General features: G+C 61.0%; 1 protein-coding gene across 1 annotated transcript in view; it reads left to right on the top strand.

Annotated features, from left to right (window-relative positions):
* The first annotated feature begins 5,788 nt into the window (after window positions 1-5,788).
* HS3ST6 (heparan sulfate-glucosamine 3-sulfotransferase 6) overlaps window positions 5,789-6,729 on the top strand; it is a 6,527-nt gene continuing 5,586 nt past the window's right edge. The window contains exon 1 of the mRNA XM_027770984.1: window positions 5,789-5,819. The gene's annotated coding sequence lies outside the window, so the exon portion shown is untranslated. The remainder of the gene's footprint in view (window positions 5,820-6,729) is intronic.

Here is a 6,729-nt window from a genome sequence, read left to right as displayed (position 1 = left end):
CGGAGAGACAGAGACAGAGAGCGAGAAATCACCCCCGGGGGGGATGGCCACGCCGCGATCCCTTCTCCTCCGTTCTCCTCTTGGGATCTTGGGCACGCACGCACACGCACCCAGTGTGAGTTCAAGCCACCGTGTCCGGGACTCTAACCGCGGTCAACTACTGGGAGTCCAGCGACGTAGCCAGTACGCCAGCTGCTGGCCCTAAGCCCGCTGTCTTTACAACAGCCGTGGGGCAGCCAGGGTGTGAGTGCCCGCTCTGTGCGCGATTCTGTCCTGTCTCTGTGAACATCAGGCATCTGCTCTGCCTTGTGCTGGGCTCTGCTGGCATTGCAGCCATGAGCGGCCCGGGTGAGGCCCTGTCCTCAGTCTCAGGGCGTACCCGAGGAGGCAGACCGTAGCAGGTTAACGACCAGGACAGCGGGAGGGAAGTGGAGCGGTGGCACTGGGATGTGTAGAGGGGCGATGCCCACGTGGGAAGCCGGTGTCCTTAACCACTGAGCCGACACTGCCCCTTGGGAGGACTGTGGGGCTCTGCTCAGCTCAGCAGTAACAGGTGGGAGCACCGAGGGGGCTTCCCAGGCAGAGGCCCTGAGACCTCAGCAAGTCCCAGCCCGGCCCCGAAGGCCAGGGTGCTAAGTGTGACCCATGAGATGTGTTATACTCCAAAAGAGCCCGTTTTTCTCATTTATACTGACACAAATCTAGGGCTGTGCATGAGAATGGATGTTAAGGGTGTGTGTATGGGGAGGGGAGACAGAAAATTGTACCAGGCTGATTTTTTTTTTTTTGAGAGATTTTTGCTATAGTACACGTGTGCTCTGCAGAGAGACAGAAAGTGAGAAATCACCCCCGAGGGGAGATGGCCACACCACAGTTCCTTCTCCATTCTCCTCTTGGGATTTTGGGCATGCATGCACTCATGCCCAGCATGAGTTTTAAGTCCCAAGGTCTGGGACTCGAACCACGGTCGACTACGTGGAAGTCCAGTGACATAACCATTATCCCATCTGCTGGTCCCCAGCTAAATTTATTGCTACTGGGCCTACCCTGTAGCCTAGTGGTTCAGAGAAGTCGGATCCCATGTGGCTATCCATGGTTTGAGTCTTAGCCTCAGTGGCTTGAAAAGCATGCCAGGTACAGGTGCATGTGTACCCTTAATCCTGATGGGGTGGAGAAACAGGAGGAAGAATCGCAAAGCGACAATGCCTCACTGGAGGTGCTTTCTTCTCCCTCTGTGTCTCTGGCAAGTACAACACACCCTACAGCAACTAGAAAAAAATAAATGTATTTGTTGGTATGGATCCAGAAGCAGAGATTCCGGATTTAACGTTGCAGTGCAGGGTGTTAGAAAGGGCTGAATTTGGTCAGCTGGTTGGCTGAAAAATGGACCCAGAGGTGACCCACAGAAAGGAAGTCACAGGGCCAGGCCTGCCCCTGTAGAGCACAGGCTCAGAGCTCGGGGAGAGGAGGTGCCAGAGGTGTGTGTACTGGCTGGAGAGAGCCAGACAGGCAGGGGAGAAAACACCCCTAATTGGGCACGGCCATTCCACAGTCCCCTCCCTCCGGCTCTCCATCTGGCTAGGATTGAAGCATGCACACCCATGCTCCTAGTGTGTGTGTGTGTGTGTGTGTGTGTTTTAATATTTATTTTATTTTATTTATTCATTCATTTATTTTAATTTGACCAGAGAGAGAGAGAGGGAAAGTAAGAAAACAAACCACCAGGTCTGGAACTCGAGCTGTGGTTGGCCATGTGGGAATTCTAGTACCTTTACCTTGCCACCTGCTGGCCCCCCCTAGTGTGTTTTTCAAAGCCACCAGGGCCACGATTTGAACAGTGTGCTTAGCCATGTGGGACTGGTTCTCCCTCTCTCTTTAATTTTAAAAAAATTATTAATTTAATTCCATTGTTATTATCTTTTAGTTTGACCAGAGAGAGAGAGGAAGACAGAAAGTAAGCCACCAGGTCCAAGACTCGAACCATGGTTGCCCTTGTGGGAATCCAGTGCCCTTAACCACCATGTCACCTGCCAGCCCGGGACTGGTTCTCTTAATCCACTAGGCAGCCCTGGGTTCATTATTTAAGGCCTGCTTACCTGTGGAGCGGCAGGCCAAGAGGATGCGCCTTTTTCCACAGCAATAAGGGCCCCTCAGAGGGCTGTGGTCGCTCTCCTGTAGATCAGAAATCCTAGGTGAGCATCAGCCACCAGACAGGAGACCTGAGTGCCGTGGAGTATGGGTGGGTGGTGGGAGCCTGTCCACGGCTCGACCACCACGAGGCAGGAGGTGTCCGTGCCCCACAGCAGGGCCCAGCTCAGGCCTACAGTGCCGTCTGGGTGGTGATGAGGCAGAGGGGAAATCCGCTGAGGGGGGTGGGAGTGGGCAACAGCAGGGAGGCCCTGCAGGGGTGGGGGCAGCATCCTGGGAGGGGTGTGGCAATCAGGGTGAGCCCCAGGACCTGAGGCCCCTCCTGTGAGAGCCCAGAGACAGAGACCGTGGCTGTGGGCCGGCTGCGGGTGTTTCCTGCCCCATTCCCCTTCTATATCACACCACAACCTCGACCCGCCACCCCGGTTCCTCCTTGAGAAACAAGTGTGTACCCCAGCTTGCCACCTGTGCCCCCTCCCTTGCCGAGCAGAGCTCCCAGGGCATGCCTTGCTGAGAGGCCCTGGGTGCACTGGGAACAATGACCAACAGCAGTCCTCAGGCCTGGGCACGGCTGGGTTGGCCACCCCAGGAGGGCCTGGTGAGTGGAGAGGAAATGTCTGGAATGCTGATCACCAGCAGGGCTCAGGTCAGAGGGGCAGTCAGTGACGTCGGGGAGCAAATGCGAGCTGATAATGCTTTGGGGTTTGCTCCTCCGGACTTCCTTTCCGCTAAGTGACAAGTGCGCATCGCTGTGACCCTGTGACCCTGGTGGGAGTGCGGCTGCAGGCCCACGGTGCTCTTAAGGCCGCCTGCCTCCCAGGGACCAGGAGCAGGATTGTGCTCACTACCAGCCGGCAGGGGGCGCGCTCGCTCCGCGCTGCCCGGGTGCCCGGCCAGCCAGAGCGCAGGGCAGCGTGATCCCGGCGCAATGGCTCAACGGCGAACGACGACGCTCGGACTTCACCGCGGGGTCTTGGAAGCCAGCTCCACTGCAGGACCCAGGGACCCCAGAAGTCAGTATGGGCGTGGTCCGACACTCTCGAAGTGCCATGTGCAGGGGCTGCTGGAGGGGAAGTAAGCAGGCATTTGCTGAAATTCACACAGTGACCCAGGCAGGGAGAGAAGTCGGGGCCTCAGTGCCTCTTCCAGAGGCAGCCGGGGCAGAGCCGGAGAGTTGGGAAAGGATCATGTTGGGGCATGGGTGGAAACCCGCCCCTTCTCCAGGGCAGCCGTTGGAGACCTGTGCACTGACTCGGTGCAGCCCTTCTGTGTCCCACACCCGAACCATCCCTGTGTCATACCGTGCCGAACTCTTGCTCATGAGCCTTTCCAGAGCCATCCCTGGGTCCTCCGGCTGCTGCTGCTCCTCTCCTCTCCACGATGAGAGTCCCAGATGCTCTCTCCTGCCCAAGCCCGGCCCGGGGGCCTCCTTCTTCCACCAAACACAGGCTGGGGCTGCAAGGCCTCTCTCCAGAGTCTCACGAGCCTCTGTGAGCCCCAGCACACTTAGGCTCTGTTTCCCAGAGGCAGGCCGCTGTGATACCTGCTGTGGGTGAGGGCCACTCGCCTGGTACCCGCTCCTGCGAGGCCACAGTCTCAGGATGGACGCCTCATGTGTATGCACGTCTGATGAGTGTCTGTGTCCAGGGCGACCCATGAGCACCCTGGGCAGGCGTGCTCTGGGGTAAGAAGCTCAGGCAGGATGGCCAGTGGGGCTCCGGGCAGATGGGGACAGCTAGGGAGGGACGGAGGCTCCCTGTGGGCAGGCCCTCTGCACCCCGCTCCTCACCAGCCCCCAGTGCAGGGCTCCTGGTAAAGCCAGGCGCTTATCCATGGTTCCCGCTCACTTGCGACGGGACGTTCACTGCTGTCAGCTTCGGAGGGTTCTGTGGCTGCAGAGGTGCTGGACGGGCAGCTCGAGCTAGGCGGGGCGGTGTGGCCTGAGCATGGCTCCCACCTCAGCCCCAGCCCTTCAGCCCTGGGGCCCGCCACCTCGGAGGGCAGTGGCCGTTTGGCCTCTTAGTCCAGGAGTGAGGCTCTTTGCTGGAGTTGCCAGTGTGTCTGGAGGTGGGGGAGGACAGCCCTGAGCTTTGTTCTCTGAGAGGGCGTGGGGCCATGTTTGAGGTCCTGGGCTTACGAGGGGCTGGTCGGGGCAGGGGTGGGGGGGAGGATTTAAAGCACTTGGCCAAAGAAGCCCTGTCCTAGGACCTGGGTTCCAGATGAGACTGTCCGTCTGTCCCCCTTGGGGTGGTGGCTATGGAAGGGAGGGGAAGTGGGCCTCTCTGGCTGTCCTGTCTGCTGGTCAGGCTGGCCTTGCTCTTCAGAATGGGCCACGCAGCTCTGGTGCCCATTGGGGTGTGGGAGAGTCAAACGGACTTTCTGCACGGGAAGTTGGGGCTGGCTGCAGGCCTGCGACCACTCCTGCTCGTGCCAGGTCTGTGCACACGTGACACGCACCCCCACGCAGTGGGACGCCCGTCCATGCCTTCAGCAACCTCTGCAGAGCGTGGCTGCTTCCAGGCCCCTCGGCCCGACGGTGTCCCGGGCCACCTTCCAGTCTGTGGCGGCGTCACTAGGGCACGACTGGCCATGCCTGCCACTCCACCCACAGACTTCCCTGCTGGTGTGTGCCCCTGTTGGCTACACTTGGCCCTTCCCACCTGCAGCTGCGGGGATGGCTCCGCGTGTCCCTCCTGCCTGCCCTGGCAGCCCTGCGGCCCTCTCTGTCGCAGCATTCCGAGGCCTGGACCGTTGTCCACTTTGCAGCCAGGGAAGCCGTCCCTGCAGCCTTGTCCCCAAGGAAGGTGCTCAGGGTCCCGAGGGTGGCAGCAACCCCAGTGCATGTCCTCTTGTGCCTGGGGCCTGTCACGCGTTTTGTGCTTCCTCATAAAGAACACTCCTTGAGTGCTTGGGGGCCGGCGCAGAGCAGGACGAAGTCCAGCACAGGCCTGGACAGGGGAGCGGGCAGAGCTGGGCCGGTCTCAGCCTCTGAAGCCCCTGAAGTTCTTGCCCTCACCCCAGATGGGGGTGGGGCTCTCCTGGGGACCCCTCTCCAGGGCAACCGCACCCTCTGTGTGTCCTGGCACATCTGGCATCCCAAGTGGAAAACCCCCACACAAATCAGGGCCAGCCGGGCCGCCCTCAGGCCACAGCCCCTCCCCTCTGCCCCCTTGCAGGCCCAGGAGGGAGCCCACAGTGGGTTGGAGGCTCCAACTCCTCCGGCTCTGGAGCTCCTGCCTGAGTGACAGCTCCTCTAGCCCCTCCCCCAGCCCTGTCCCCAGGGAGGACCCACACAGTATTAACCCTTTCCAGAGGCAGCAGCTTGCCACCCCACACTGCTGCCTGTGGGGGCCCAGGCAGGGGGGCCCAGCCTGGGGAAGGGAGAGACTAGGAGAGGGAGGGGGGCGTGGGGGAGGGACGCACACACACCTAGTTGCTTAGTTGATCAGCAAACTGTTTTTGTTTTGGAGAGGTTTTTGCTATAGGGCGCTTGTGCTTGCCAGAAAGACAGAGACAGAGAGACAAAAAGCAAGAAATCATCCCCAGGGGGGATGGCCATGCCGCAATCCCTTCTCCTCTTCTCCTCTAGGGGTCCTGGGCACGCACGCATACATGCCCGGCGTGAGTTTTAAGCCACCGGATCTGGGACTTGAACTGCAGTCGACTACATGGTTAGTCCAGCGACAACAGCCATTACTCCAACTTCTGGTCCCGTTACTCCAACATTTATGAGTGCTCAGAAGGGATCAAGACTGAGCCAATGCCTGCCCTCTGTAGAACTCACTGGCTGGTAAAGACGGGGCCACAGAAGCCACCTGCAGAGAAGTAATGGCAGCCCGTGGAGAGGGCGCCGGTAGCAGTCAGCTGGGCCTGGACCCGTGAGGCCAGGCGGGCCTAGCCTTTGCTCCCTGGGACTCCCCAGGCCTCCCTGCTTGGCTCCCTCCTTCCCGGTCACCTCTCCAGGGACTTCAGCTATGGCTCAGTCAGTCCCTCCTCCCCACCTGCCACCAGGTTAAGCCTGATTACCTGTGTGCTGTGGGTCTGGCAGCTTGGCTTAGGAGGATGGGCAGACAGACCCCTGCCTGGCCTGGACAGGAGCCCGGATGTGCTCGACCACGCAGGCCCCCAGAGCTCCAGCTCCGAGGAGGCCCACCGGGAGGTGCAGAGCTCCTGGTGCCCTTTGCTGAGCACAGGTGCAGCAGCCAGACCATCCTGGGCTGGACACCCTGCCCCGCGGACCCAGGCCCACACTCTTACTGTGTGGCTCAGAAACACTCGCCTTCCCCACCGGAGGGGCAGGGCACACGCACACAGATGCGGGAGCAGAGCACAGGGGTTCAGACTCGGAGCCGGACAATCCCAGGTCCAGGGGGTCGGAGCAGCTCCGAGCCACGCCGGTGTCCGCGGGTGCAGGCGGGTCCCAAGCGGGGCAGCAGCGTGGTGGGGGCGGGGCGCCTGGGTCCCTGCCCCGCCCCGCGCCCGCTCCCCGCGGAGGTGTGTCGGGGTGCAGGGCAGAGGCCCGGCGCCCTCCGGCTGAGCGCGGCGCGGGCCGGGATGTGCGCCCGCCTGGGGCCCCCGCCG

Source organism: Tupaia chinensis, unplaced genomic scaffold (assembly GCF_000334495.1).
Source record: "Tupaia chinensis unplaced genomic scaffold, TupChi_1.0 Scaffold000178_1, whole genome shotgun sequence".
NCBI lineage: Eukaryota > Metazoa > Chordata > Mammalia > Scandentia > Tupaiidae > Tupaia > Tupaia belangeri.
Note: the sequence above shows the minus strand (reverse complement) of the source record. Positions and strands in the feature narration are given on the sequence as shown.